This window comes from Cibotium barometz, chromosome 55, assembly GCF_041138505.1.
Source record: "Cibotium barometz isolate CiBa-2024 chromosome 55, ASM4113850v1, whole genome shotgun sequence".
NCBI classification, from domain to species: domain Eukaryota; kingdom Viridiplantae; phylum Streptophyta; class Polypodiopsida; order Cyatheales; family Cibotiaceae; genus Cibotium; species Cibotium barometz.
The window spans coordinates 12,013,498-12,028,651 of NC_141100.1; positions in this window are offsets into that span (position 1 = coordinate 12,013,498).

Below are 15,154 nucleotides of genomic sequence, written 5' to 3' on the forward strand. Positions count from 1 at the left end.
ATTTCGGAAAGGCAATGAAGGAAGCATGGACAACCTGCAACATAACCCATTACATGGTGACAACACTAACTTCCACCCAATTGTTCAATTTTGAGAACAAAATGATTTGTATTTTCTGTGTTTTCTAATGCTAGACTCTTTCTGTGTCCAAACAGCATATTATCTACAACCATCTTCCATTCTTTGTAAAAAAGTATGGATGCCCTGCAATCTGGTCTACACAAGGAATGGAAAAATCACACTACGTGGCCCGTAATGCTTTCTTTAGACATACACAACATTTTGGAGGACAACAAAAAGGCAACAGCTTAAAGGAAGTTTTTCAATGGTTTTATTGAGGCGTACTTCAAAAGATCGAAACCAAGAGAAAGGTCAATGCATCTCAAGTCAAGATAGCCTTTCAAGTAGCTCAGAAGCAAAGAAGACAGAAAATTTTAGAGAGTTCAAATTCAGAAGAGAGACATGCTGAATGGAGAAAATCAAAGGTCTTTGTAGATCACAAATGGGTGGATAGAATACAAGTGTAAATGTTGTGTATCTCATAATCACATAATTGAAAACACTTCTCAAATTTTTATGCTGCATAGAAATACAAAATGTGTGTTTACAATTCCTTTGTGGTGGATGCAAAAGAATACAAGTGTAAAAATTGTGTACCACATAATTGAAAACAGTTCTCAAATTTTGATGCATAGAAAATACAGAATACAAAAGATACAGCAGAAATAAACTGTTGTTCTATGCTAAATATACAATGACAATCATCTTATAGCTAATGGCCTTAGGGTTTCTCCCAAGGTCTACCAATGGGAACCCTCCCTTTCACTTTACTTGGAGACTTCTTTTTCTTCAATGACACCACAGTGCTCTGAGATCTTCCTTGTTCTGGTGAGGTTGGTTCTCAAGCACTTTCTCCTTCCTCCAATTTCTCTGGTGATCCCAATAGTGCTGGCTCTCGGTTCCGTATAAGTTTGTGCTTGCCATAAGGCTCGAGACTGAGAGGATTTTTTACACCAGCAGCGAGCGCATAGGTAGTATATGATAAAAAATATCCTGCTCTAGAGCACTGTTTTTCGGAATAGTAACCAAAAATATGTAAGGCAGACCTCTTCTCTATCAATATCACTTTGTCTGCAGACCATGAAAGGGAATGGCCACCCAGGGCCTCTGATATACACTTGAAAAAAAGAATTATTGCTTCCCCATTCTTGCTCATTGTCCCATGGTATATTAACAATTTGGCAGTACATAAGTCTGCAAGGAAATGGGAAAGACTTGACAGTTTACCCAAGCCAGCAACTCTGCTTCCTTTGGACCTCAAGAGGAAGGTTTCATCTTCAATATCTAGCTTCATGTAGACAATATTGTCAGATTACCTAAATGGTCACTAGAACTCAAAAATAGGGACTGAAATATCACAAATGTACACAAATAGGATGCCATTACCTTCATATTCTCATCCTACTCAAGCAAGTTCTCTTTCCACAATGAGATACTATGTTCTGATGTCTGCTCAGAATGATGTGCCAGAGCTGAGCTTCCAGTGAGATTCATATAGGCTTGTACCTCTTTAAAGACTTCATCATCCACCTCTTGAAAATTACTTGCCTCCTTAAAACACGTAGAAAGTTCCAATGTAGGATTGAACTTGTCTTCTAGGTCCAGCAAGGGATCATCATCTATCATTACTTCCTTGTCCACCTTGCATGATTGAGCTATGAGGCCAAGTGCATAGTCCTCTCTTAGATTGAAAATGCACAATATGTCGTTTAGGAAAACATATTGTCTACCTTCTATCTTGAATGATGGAAGGATGGGAACAGCATAACTAGAACTATCAAGCTCAATTTTATCCATTGTAACTACATCTCTTAAAGTCTCTGATTTCAGAGATATAAGGTCAAGTGCTGCAATAGCAGACTTCTCCTCCTCTAGATTAATGATTTGCTCCTCATCTTGAAGTTCTTCACTCTGCTCACTTGCCATCTCCTCCTCCTTTTCCTCATACTCTTCCAAGTCATGTTGTTGAGTAGACTTTTTAGAAACACCAAGCTCAACATAATGTAAATAAATGGCTAATGCAAAGCTCTCCTCCAATATCCTATAGCCCCTCTTGTGGAGATTGCGAATACCCTTGAAGCAGCAAGGTAGAACATCAAATCTCCTGTTCAATTGATACCGTAGCTTATCACTTTGGCATAGGTCCTTGATATGCACAAAAGCTTCATCCTTATTCACAATCCTTCCTTCAGCTGTCATCTGTCTAAACACCTCAAACTGTTCCTCCAAAAAGTGTTTGTGCGCTAAGCCACAATGTCAGTCAATTTGAAAGGAGTGTTGAACATCCTGTGAAATGTTGGATACTCCTTTTGGGCATTGGACTTCTGGAGAAACTCAAAAGCTGTAGGTCTGGTGACTTTTGCTCTTCCAGAAGCTTCCTTGGCTCACCGGATTTGATTACTCCTTTGCTACTGTTACTCGGCTTCTTAGCTGTAATGCAAAATACAATAGCAGAAATAAAAAATAATTCTAATTTTCTCAAATAAAGAGGAGTAACTTCAAATATTTCTCACATGGAATTTCCTCATCTTTGATAGAGTATTTTGACAAGTCCAATGTTCTCTTGACAGGAGCATTATCCAAAACTGTACATGCACATAATATATCGGTATTGATCAGAACAGTAGATAATATTTTGGTTGGGAAACGCGATTTTGACATGTCTTTGCAGACAGAACATTGAAATCGCGTTTCATTCCGAAAATTCTTTGTATGCCTTAGAACAATTATACCAGCATAAGTAATTAATGGAGAGGACATAATAGAAATTCGTGTGGTATCTACTAGTATATGAAGACTGGTCTTGGAAAGGTGTGGTTTAGGGTAGCATAATTGACCTAAAAAAGGTGCTATTTAGGGTTGTAGCAGATAATTTGTGTCGGATGTAGCAGATTGTTTGTGAGGCTAACGCTTGCAGATAACCTTGCAATTTGGATGCTGGCACGATAAGGAATTACACCCATAAATAGGACTTGCATGAGAGTGCAACTCAGGTTTGAGAAAACCGCCTTATAAGCTTAGAGAAAAAAATCACTAAGCCCCTGAAAAATTCCAAGTAATTATTTCATATTTGTGTCAAAGATTTTGCCAAGTTTCACATGAAATAAAATTCAATTGAGAGTGTCTAAAATAGTAGGAAGTTGTGTGTGTTTGATACACCACTTTTTAGCATCCATTTGTATCCAAACCAATACATGGTTTTAATGTGTGCAAGTTTTTTAAGGTGATACAATGCTTACTCTATCCATTGAGATCTTAAAGTTATATGTAAAATCCCCTTAGTAAGCTACAAATATTAATTGTTTCAAAATGTCAAAATTGCACACAACAAAAATTCTGGATTTAGATTCTTGAGTCATACGCATTACATTCCTTAGTAAACTTGCAACATTTTGTCTGTATAGAATAATTCCACTAAGGTACATTGTACAAACATAATTTGGGCACCTAAAACCTTTGTTTCATGGTTGTTGAGAGAGAATTTAGAAATTTTAAAAAATGTAGCACGATTGAAAAACTAAGATAGCGCTCAAGTAGCAAGATTTACTTGAGCTTGGGACCCCAAAAAATATGTATTAACTTGGTTTTGAACTATATAATCATTTCCGATTGCCAATTTGCACTAACATAACCCTAGTTTTATGGAAGTACCTTTGGAAGGCCAAAATTTTCATCTTTTTCAGCATCTTGGTAATTATGAGACTTTTGTTATAGTTCACAAGTAGCTTAGGAACTAGGACCTAAAGGAGATTGTGTTGTTTTGAAACCCCAAGTTTGACCAATTGACGTTTACAAACATGAAAAACATGATTTATTCAAGAAGTTATAGGCATTTTATGGGATTTTTGACAAAACAGCTTCAAATTTCAATGAAAATTTCAAGTTAGAATTTTTTGTCAAATTTCTAATATAGCTTGTGTTTTGACATCATGAAAAATCCCCTTTATTTTTTTGACTTTTAACCGACCTATGGTTGAAACAAGGTGTAGAAATGTTGTTTCTAGGTACCAAAAAATTCCAAAGTTTTGGTGAGAAACAAGACACTAAAGTGTCCTCAGGACACTTTAGTGTCCAATTATAGAACTAGTGTTAAGTGGGAGGCCTATGATCATTTGGCCATAGGGTCTTCCAAAGCCATGAAGTATTAGAGTCTCATCAAACAAAGAGTATTAGGAATCACTATTAAATGAGGCCTAAGTTATTCAAAAGGCTATGGATGTTAGTAGTTATTCTTTTAATGAAAGTAGTCTTGGAGGATCACTAATGAGTAAGGCTTATGACCATTTGGCCATAGGGGTCTCCTCAAGCCATGGATTCTTGGGGATCACTATAGTGAGTGAGGCCTATGACTATTTGGCTACACAAGTCCAAGACCATGGAGTTTTGGGCATCACTAGTGAGTGAGGCCTATGAATGTAGTCTTGGGGGTATCCCAAAGCCATGAAGTCTTAGAATCTCATCAAACAAAGAGTCTTAGGGATCACTATTGAGTGAGGCCTACGTTATTCAAAAGGCTACGGATGTTAGCAGCTATTCTTTTAATAATGAAAATAGTCTTGGAGGATCATTAGTAGTGAGTGAGGCCTTTGACCGTTTGGCCATAGGTATCTCCTCAAGCCATGGAGTATTGGCTATCACTAGTGAGTGAGGCCTATGACCATTTGGCCATAGGGGTCTGCTCAAGCCATAAGTCTTGGGGATCACAACTAGTGAGTGAAGCCTATGACCATTTGGCCACAAGGGTCTCTCCCAAGACCATAGAGTTTTGGGCATCACTAGGAGAGAGTGAGGCCTATGATTGTAGTCTTGGGGGATCACTAGTGAGTGAGGCCTATGTCCATTTGGCCATAGGTTCTCCCCAAGGCATGGAGTCTTCGGGATCACTAGCTAGTGAGGCCTATGATTGTTTGGAGATAGGGTCTTCACAAGCCATAGAGTCGTAGGCTCTCATCAAATAAAGAATCTTGGAAATCATTACTGAGTGAGGCCTACATGATTGTTTGGCCATAGGTGTCTCCTCAAGCCACAGAGTCTTGGGGATCACTATGATGGAAAGGATATTTTACAAAAGGCTATAGATGTTAGCAATTATTCTTCCAATGAAACTAGCCTTGGTAATCACTATTAAGTGAGGTCTATGGTTGTTTGGCGACATAGGGTCTCCCCAAGGCATGGAGTCTTTGGGGATCACTAAAGATGAGGCCTATGACTATTTAGCCATAGGGTTTCCACAAGCTATAGAGCCTCGACGGACTTGCATTAAATAAGGATTCTTGGGGATAATTATTGAGTGAGGTTTATGATTATCTGGCCATAAAGGTCTCCTCAAGCCACAGAGTCTTGGGGATCACTATGAGGGAAGGGATGTTTTGCAAAAGGCAATGGTAACAATTATAAGTTACAAAGATAGTAGTCTTGGTGATCACTACTATTGATGAGTGAGGCCTATGGGGCCATTTGGTCATAGTGTCTTCCGAAGCCATGGAGTCTTGGGGATCACTAATGAGTGAGGCCTATGATCATAGGATCCCCAAGCTATGGAATCTTGGGGATCACTAATGAGTGAGGTTCATGATTGTTTGGCCATAGGGTCCCGCAAGCCATGATGTCCTGGGGAACATTATATTGAGTAAGGCCTATGACCATTTGGTCATAGGGTCCCCCAAGCCATGAAGTCTTGGGGATCATTATTGAGTGAGACCTATGACCGTTTGGCCATTGGGGTTTCCTCAAGCCATGGAGTCTTGGGGATATGGTAATAGGGTTGTTCAGAAGGCCTTGACATTTGTGCCTTGTGTGGTAGAGCAATAAGTGATCCTACGGCCACTTGTGAGACCCCTGTCCCCTCCACGCGATGCCCCCTCTGAGGGCGCTGGCAGCGGAAGCAGCATGAGACTCTCGTGCCGGGTAGGGATCCACACTCGAGGCCTCACCCCCATGGATATCTGGACAAGAGACTAGCCCGGCGGTTCCTCCGCCAAAACCGAACCCGGAAAAACTTCCCTTGCCCGGAAGCCACGGGTGATTCCACGAGGAAAACCATCTAACGGGAGAATTGATCTAATGAGTCAAAGTCTTAACTAATCAACTCATCTGACCGAACCCAAAAGTCACATGGCAAGATCAAAGGAACAGAATTGCACTTGGTCCATAGAATCACCGCTTTTTTCCTCCTTTAGCGAGGCACAACCGTTGATTCTCTCCCATAGAACAAGGGTCTTCCTAAGACTTAATCTAACTAACGTAACTTAATCGCGTAACTATTTTTATCATAGGAATCCCCTGATCTAGCCTAACCCCAACGGGCCCATGGGTTAGCCAACCGCCCAAGCACTGTAATGGTGGGACTCCTTTATAAAAATTTGGTTATGTTTTGTTCGGGTACCGAGGAAAAGAGTTCCCAGGCCCCCTAGCTGGTACTTTAAGCAAAATTTAACGTAGGCATACCACTTACACACCTAATATGAAATCGCCATTATAATAGATTCGGCTATCTTTAAAACAATCTTTCAATGAAATTATAGTATTAAAGATCATAATCCTCTAAAATATTGAGTCCGTTGTTTTATAAAAATATATCATCTGGTCTGTCCGTTTTGAAGACCAGCTGGTCAACCAACGAGATCCAATATCAAAACTTAGTTCACAAAAGTAATTCCCTTCAGTTCATCCGAATCTTCCTCGATGTACACATGGGTCTCCTAGCAACCGTGAGCCCGTGCATCACCTGGTCCTAGCACTTCACTCAGGGATCGCTTGGTCCTCGCATTGTACTGGAAGCGCACATTTTAACCATGCCGAGGCTGGTCAAGACCTCGGCAGGCTTTGCCGCTAGCGACGTCCCACGAGACGACTCCCCGCCAGTTGTTGCAAACGAGTCTCTCCTTAGTTAATCACATACCAAATGCTTCCTCCAGCATTCTGTCGTAAAACAATCCTTTCAAGAAAATAGAGATTTTATGCAAGTAGTATTCTTGGTTTAAGTTTGATTCCACAAAACACTTTTCCCATAATCCAGATTTTCTTAATGAGGATCATTGATCTCTCATCAGGGTAATCTACCCATCATTTGACTGAACTTTGAACTTGATTCTTGGTGATTTCAGTTAAAGGAAAACTACCCTAATTCAACGGTAGTCTATTCTTTATGTCAAGATTTGGAATTGGTCACGGGGTTTTTTCTTGATTCGGATTCGAGAGATGGGCAAGTAGTTTACTAGGCTGCCATTCTCACAGTCATGGTCTAACCAAAATTATTCAGTTTACTTCTAACTTTGATTCCTAAGGATTTTATTCAGATAAAAATCTACTGAACTTCTAATCGTAAGGAAAATTCTAACTTTATGAATTTCACTTCTTCTTAAAACCACAATAGAATTAAGAAATGGTTCTTTACAAGAATATCGGGTTTTTATAAAAATACTCTTCTTCCACTTAATCCAATTTTGGGTATATATCAATTTGGTGATTTATCCACATAAAAATATCTAACAATATTCTTTCCATCAATTCAATTATCAACCCTAAATTTTTTTAGGTGGAATTATGTTGAAAATTCCTCTTTTGTCATCAAAATTAATTTAAACCTTTTTCTACTTAAAATACTATGAACAAATCTCTTTTTAACTAAATACAAATATCCTTTTTTTAATATACCAAAAATTCATCTTTTTGCATTTAAATGATTGAATTCCAAATGTCATGGAAATTTCTCTTTTATCATTTAAAAATTCTTATGCATAAAATAAATTTATAAAAATTTTCTCTTTTTAAACAAAAAAATATATTCATTATTTTGAATATGTCAAAAAATCCTCTTTTTGCATTTAAATGATTGAATTCCAAATGTCATGGGAATTCCTCTTTTATCATTTAAAAATTCTTATGCATAAAATAAATATATCATAAATATCTCTTTTTTTAAATTAAATAAATATGCGTAAATACAAAAAAGTATTCTTTCCTAAATATGGTCAAAATCATTCTTTTTTCTTTAAATGTCTAAACCTACAATATGGTAGGAGTTCCTCTTTTAGTATTATGCATAAAAATAAGATATGTATTTTTTTCAAAAAAATTTGCCATAGCTTCGCTGCTATTACAGATAATTTTCAAATTTCCTAAAAGAATAAAAGCTTGTAATGAAAATATGATAGAAGATCTACTTTTAAGCTTAAATTTAAACTATGAATTTAAATCATAATTTTAACCATAATTATGATTATCCCACTAGATTAAGTTAAGTTCAACATTCCTCTTTTCCCAATTTATTAGGATAGTCCATTTCTCATTTAGAATGAGTTATAAAGTAATTATTTAATTACTTATAAAGAATCTAAAAGAATTAACCGTTATTTTAATAGCACAAAACCATGAAAATATCATTTTCTTAATCTCTAGCTCATCAAGCCTAGAGTCTAGTTTTGGAATAAGAGATTATCTTTGAGAAATATTCTTTTGTTAAAGAATTAGCCATAGAGATGACTATTCTTTTTGAGAGAGAGATTTGCTTAAAGAAAGCATTACAAATAAGCATAAAGATTAACTTTCTCTTAATTAAACATTAAGACTCTTAGGGAAAGCTTGATTTGAATTAAAACAATCATTTAAAAATCTTCTCAATCTTGAGAGGGGTTGAGAAGAAGAAAGTTATTGAGGAAATTGCAAAAAACCATAAAATCCATTTTACCTCTAAGATTGGCTTGATTCTTTCTTTAGTAGTGAAGCCCCCAACCAATCAAATGGTTAGCAAGAGGAGAAGAGAGACTCCAAGAGTTGTTGAAGAGAGAGAGAAGCTCCAAGCTCCCCAAAAGTAGAGGAAAATTAAGAGATAATAGAAAATATGATCATTTTAATGTAATACTAGCATGGTATAGCTCAAAGATGAGAATACAAAGAAATGAGAGTCTACTTATAGGTGAGGGAGGCCTCCAACCAAGTACAACTAGGTTCTAGAGCTTTCCAGCTTCAGTTTGACTCAATTTGGCCAAGATTTGGAGTAGTTTGGCTCCCTTTTTGATCTAGTTTGGTCCAGGAGAGAGGAGAGAGAAAAATATCCCATTTTTTGGATTAAAAAACTCAAGTAATCATGAAGAAAAAGGCACCTCTTTGATGTGGCATTCTCTCCTTACTAAGGTGTCAAACATGCATCATTTCCTCTAAATATCTCATTTTGTTTACTAATAGCTCTTGATTTTTAACTAATAAATCATGTACTCAGTCAACTCTTCATCTTATGTGAGAATTTACTCATTTTTTGGTATTTTCTTTTATTCTTTGGATTTATCTCATCCCAACACTTGGATTATTCCTATTGGCCCATGGGAACCTTAATTGGACCATAATCCAAAAATTCCTGAAAATCTGGACCCTTAGGCTAAGGTCTTTAATACATATTTTTAATTGATTTCTAATGCACATTAGAGAATTTATTTTGAATTTCTATTTTAGGGAATTATAGTTTATACATTAGGAGAATTTTTATATCCAAAAATATCTCAATATTGAATTACCTCTCTCTAGTATTTTTCTTCTCTCTAGGCAAAACAAGGAAAAACAACATTTTCTTGCATTCTGAAATAGGGAATGATTACAGGGGATTGAGGTAAAAGCTTATTCATTATTTAGGCTGAGGAGGAATCTTACATCCTCTCCCACTTGAAAAATGCAAGATGTCCTCATCTCGCAAATTGGGGGTAATCTTTTTCCAAGAAAGTTCCTACTACTTCAAAGAATGCATTCCAAAATTTTGATGTGAACTTGGGATCTCTGTCACTTACTATCCTCCTGGGTAAGCCATGCAATTTGAAGATCTCTTTGAGGAAAACTCTGGCAACATCCATTGCAGTAGTGTAGGTTTATTTCACTGGAATCAAATGGGCAACTTTGGTTAGTTTGTCAACTACCACAAAAATGGAGTTGTAACCTCACTGAAGGTAGTCCAGTGACAAAATCCATACTGAAACATTCCCACTTCATTTGTGGAATGTCTAGGGGCTGCAGTTTTCCTGGAATCTTGACTCTCTCTGCCTTGACTCTCTGACACATTAAGCATTGCCGCACATAATCAAGTACATCCTTTTCGAGTCCTGGCCAAAAGAAACTTTTCTTCACAGACATGTAGGTTTTTATAAACCCAGGATGTCCAGCTATTAGGCTATCATGGGCTTCTCTTAGAATCCTTTCCTTTATTCCGTCATCATTGGGAATGCATGGCCAATTATTATAATACATGCATCCTTCATCCAATTTGTACCCAAGAACTCGACTCATTTCCTTGAGGAGTCTTTCTTTTCTCCATCAGAACGGTACCAATAGGGGCAAAGAAATTGTCTTGCATGATTCTCTCCCTTGCTTCATTAATCAATAGATTTGACACCAATGTAATTGCAAGTAAGGAGGCTTTTCTGCTGAGCGCTTTGATGCATGTTGAGATCCCTTTTGGTAAAGATCCACTTCAGACTTTGATGATCTGTCTCATCAAGGTGAACCTCTATCCCAAAAGATGATGTCTCCACAACTTCAGAGCATAAACTACTAAGATTAACTCCAAGTCATGGATGACATAATTTCTCTCATGTGTTCTTAGCTTTCTGGATTCATAGGCCACTGCATGGCCTTCCTGCATAAGAGCACTGCCTAAGGCAAAACTAGTGGCAATCAATAACTACCTCAAAAGGTTTGGTAAAATCTAGAAATTTAAGGATAGGGTTGGTTACTAAGACTGTCTTCAGCTTATCAAAGGCACTCTGACACATAGCAGACCATTGAAATAGGGTACTCTTCTTGAGAAGGTTAGCTAAAGGGGATGATATCTGAGCATACCTGCTGTGTATAAAGATCCTATACCATCTGGTTAATCCTAGGAATCCTCTGACTTCTTTTACTGTCTTGGGTTCTGGCCACTCTACGAGTGCTTGGATCTTTGCGGGATTAGGAGAAATCCCATCTTTAGACACTATGAATCCTAAGTATTCCACCTGGTCAACAGAGAAAGTACACTTGCTCTTTTTTGCAAAGAGTTGGTGCTTCCTTAGGATCTCCAGGACCTTGCGCACATGATCTTCATGATCAGCTGCATTCTTCAAGTACACCAAGATATCATCAAAGAAGACAAGAACAAAATCATCCAATTATTCTCTGAGAATATCCTACATAAGACTATTAAACATCACTGGGGAATTAGTCAATCCAAACGGCATGACTGTGAACTCATAATGCCCATAGAGCAAGTATTGAATGTTATCTTTGGGATCTAGTAGTACTCGGATTTGAGATCTATCTTTGTGAACATTTGGGTTCCACTTAACTAATCCAGAAGTTCATCGATCCTAGGGATAGGATACTTATTCTTAATTGTTAACTGATTCAATCCTGTGTAGTCAATACATAGTCTTAACGTTTCATCTTTCTTCTTCTGAAAGAGAACGGGCGTACCCCAAGGTGAAACACTGGGTGTGATGAATCCCTGCTCTAACAGTTGTCTTAACTGCTCCTTAAGTTCTGTGGCTTAGGGATCCACACAACTATGACACCAGCTAGATGCGGTCATTTATGTCTCACACATGTTACTACCTAACATGCCAGGACGACATAGTGCAACTGGCACAAGCTGACATTGAGCTTGAATCTCAACAGCCCCTCTCAAGCTCATGATGTACTACCATAGATGAAGATGTAGATGAGCTTGGGCTATCAAAGCTCTCAACACTCCCCCTCAAGCTCATCCCATGTACTCCCAACATAGTACGGAAGTACTCAAACTTCTCCCCGCTAAGTGGCTTTGTAAAGATGTCAGCCACTTGCTCTTCAGTCTTCACATACTACAAATCCACTTGCTTTCAGTCCACATACTGCAAATCCACTATACCATCCAACACTTTCTCTCTCACAAAATGATAGTGGACCTCTATATGTTTGGTCCATGCATGAAAGATTGGATTCTTGGCCAACTATATGCTGCTCATGTTGTCCCAATGAATGAAAATCTTGCCATCAATAGGCTCATCCAAATCAGCCAAGAGACTCTTTAACCATACTCCTTCACATGTAGCTATGGCTGTCCCAATAGGTTGCTTCTTATTGCTCCAACTCACCACTGCACTTCCAAATGTAAAGGCAACCACTAGTAGACCTCCTATTATACGAGCTACCTGCCCAATCTGCATCTGTGTACCCGTGTACATCCAAGCCTTTAATATGCTCATAAAGAAGACCATAATGTGCAGTGGTCTTTACATAGTGCATAACGCATCTCACTGCATCCAACTGAGGTTTTCTGGGGCTTTGCATAAATTGGCTTACTAGCCCCACAGTGCATAACTGAGATCCGGTCGTGTGATAGTCATGTAAATAAGACTGCCAACCATCTTTCTATAGATAGATGGATCATCAAACTCCACCAAAATCAGTCCGCAGCTTCACATTCTGCTCCAAAGGTGTACTCATTGGCTTACACCTTGTCATCCCATATTTTGCCAACATATCCAATGCATATTGGCATTGCACTAACCATGTCCCTACATGGTCTTTGATCACTTCAATCCCAAGAAAATATCTCGATTCACCCAAGTCTTTCATATCAAACTGCCCACTCAATGCCTTCTTGACATGCATAACATCTGTAGCATGATCTCCTGTGACAATCAAGTCATCCACATAGATGACAAGCAAGACAATCCCATGATCTGTTTTCTTCACATAGAGTGAAGAATCTGCTGAAGAAACCTGAAATCCAAGAGAGATAAGATATCGGCTTATCTTATCACTCCAAGCACGAGGTGCTTACTTCAAACCATATAATGCTTTCTTTAACCTGCATACATGAGTGGGGTATCTCGGATGTACACATCCTTTTGACTGTGCCATATAAACCTCCTCTTGTAAATCACCATTTAGAAATGCATTTTTCACATCCATTTGATGCATTTCCCAACCATTTTAGCAATGACTGCTCTCACTGTTCCCATCTTTGCAACTGGACTAAATGTTTCATCATAGTCCAAGCCTTGGGTTTGTGCATAACCCTTAGCTACTAGCCGTGCTTTATGGTGCTCAATGGAACCATTTGATATGCATTTCACCTTATAAACCCATTTGTAACCAATGACATTTTTGCCTTGTGGTAAGGCAACCAAATCCCAAGTTTCATTATGAACCAATGCGTCCATCTCAACATCCATTGCCTTCTCCCATACATGCTTCCTAATAGCTTATGTATAGCATGTAGGTTCCACATGCTTCACCAAAGAGGTCATATATGCATAATGCATAGCAAAGTCATGATATGTCATCCTGTCAGCTGGATACCTGATCCTTTGGGATCTCCGCAATGCATGCGGATCACTCTGAACACCTGCCACTCTAGCATGTTGAGGCACATATCTATCCTGCCTTGCACTGGTGTGCGTTGGTATGCCAAGTTCCTCATCCAAACTTTCTGAACTTGATGACTCATAACTTGTAATGCCAATTCCTTCAACCTTCTTTTTCCCTTTATCCATAGCACTACTCCCAGTGGTCACACTCTCATGTCTCAAGCGTCCTGACCATGGACTTATAGTACTACTCTCAGACTCTGTTGGCCCAAACATAGAAATAGAACTTGTTTGTGGTGGCAAGTTCACATGCACATCAACATCAACGGAATCAATGACATCCTCATCCTTTGCCTTGTACCAACTCTAGCAAGTTCATCAAACACCACATCTCATGAGATAACCACTTGCAATCCTATGCATACCCAACAAAAATACACTTTTCTGCCTTAGGATCCAACTTCTTCCTTTTCTCATCTGGCACATACACATAAGCTATGCTACCAAACACTTTGAGGTGTCCAATGTCTGGCCTAAAACCTGTAAGATGCATCTCTGGCGTACTTCCATGTATGGCTGTTGTGGGTGTCTTATTAAGTACATACATCGCTATGGCACACGCTTCTGCCCAATAATAGTCTGGCATGCTCTTTTCATTGAGCATTGCTCTAGCCACATCACCAACAATGACTCTATTTTTCCTCTCAGTAACACCATTTTGCTGAGGTGTGTACCTGCAAGTTATCTGCCTTCTTATGCCATGCTTTCTCAAGAAATTTTCAAAAGCATGTGAGGTGTATTCACCACCTTCATCTATCCTAAACATTTTATCCAAGAGCCATATTGCTTCTCTGCAAAAGCTTTGAAGTCCATAAACTTTCCCAACACTTTGCTTTTCCCTCTAAGAAAGTTAATCCAAGTCATTCTGCTGAAATCATCAATGAATGTCACATAATACAAGTTGCCTTTAATGGATGGGTTTTGTGCAAGACCCCATACATCACTTCTATGAACAATCTCAAGCGGCCTGCTACTCATATTGCCTTCTTTAGGAAATGGCAACCTTGCTTGCTTTCCAAACTGGCAAGCATCACAGACTTGCATATTCCCATCATACTTGAATCTAGGTAGCCGACCAACAAAGCCTCTTGCTGCCTGCATGTTCTTTAACCTTTGTATGTTCCCATGTCCAATCCTTTTATGCCACATGTCAATGTCCTGTACCACATTTTGGCTTTTAGAGAACATGGCCGATTTCAACTCAGGAATCCAAGCATCCAACTTAAATAACTTGCCTTCTTTCTTACCTTTGGCAATGACTATACATCCATTTATGAAATCCTCAACGAAGCAACCATGCTCGTTGAAATGGACCTGTAAACCTTGTTCAACCATTTGACCAACTGAGGCCAAACTTTTTGTAATAGAAGGCGCATACAAGACATCTGCCATAGACTTTGTTTCACCATTGTGCATCACCAATGGTTTACTTCCAACATGAGTGATAGCATGTTGGGAATCATCACCTGTCTCCACATAGCCTTTCACATCCATTGGCTTCATATGTTCAAACCATTTGCCATGACAAGTCATATGGTTTGATGCTCCAGAGTCCATATACCAAGTATCATCACTGTCACCATTTGTCATCATAGATTCCACAACATGTTTCATGGGGCAAACAAGTGATTTGCACTGCCATCATGACTGCTTGATGCAAAATTTTCACCATTTGTATAATTTCCACCATGTTATGCAAAATGTCCACCATGTTGTAT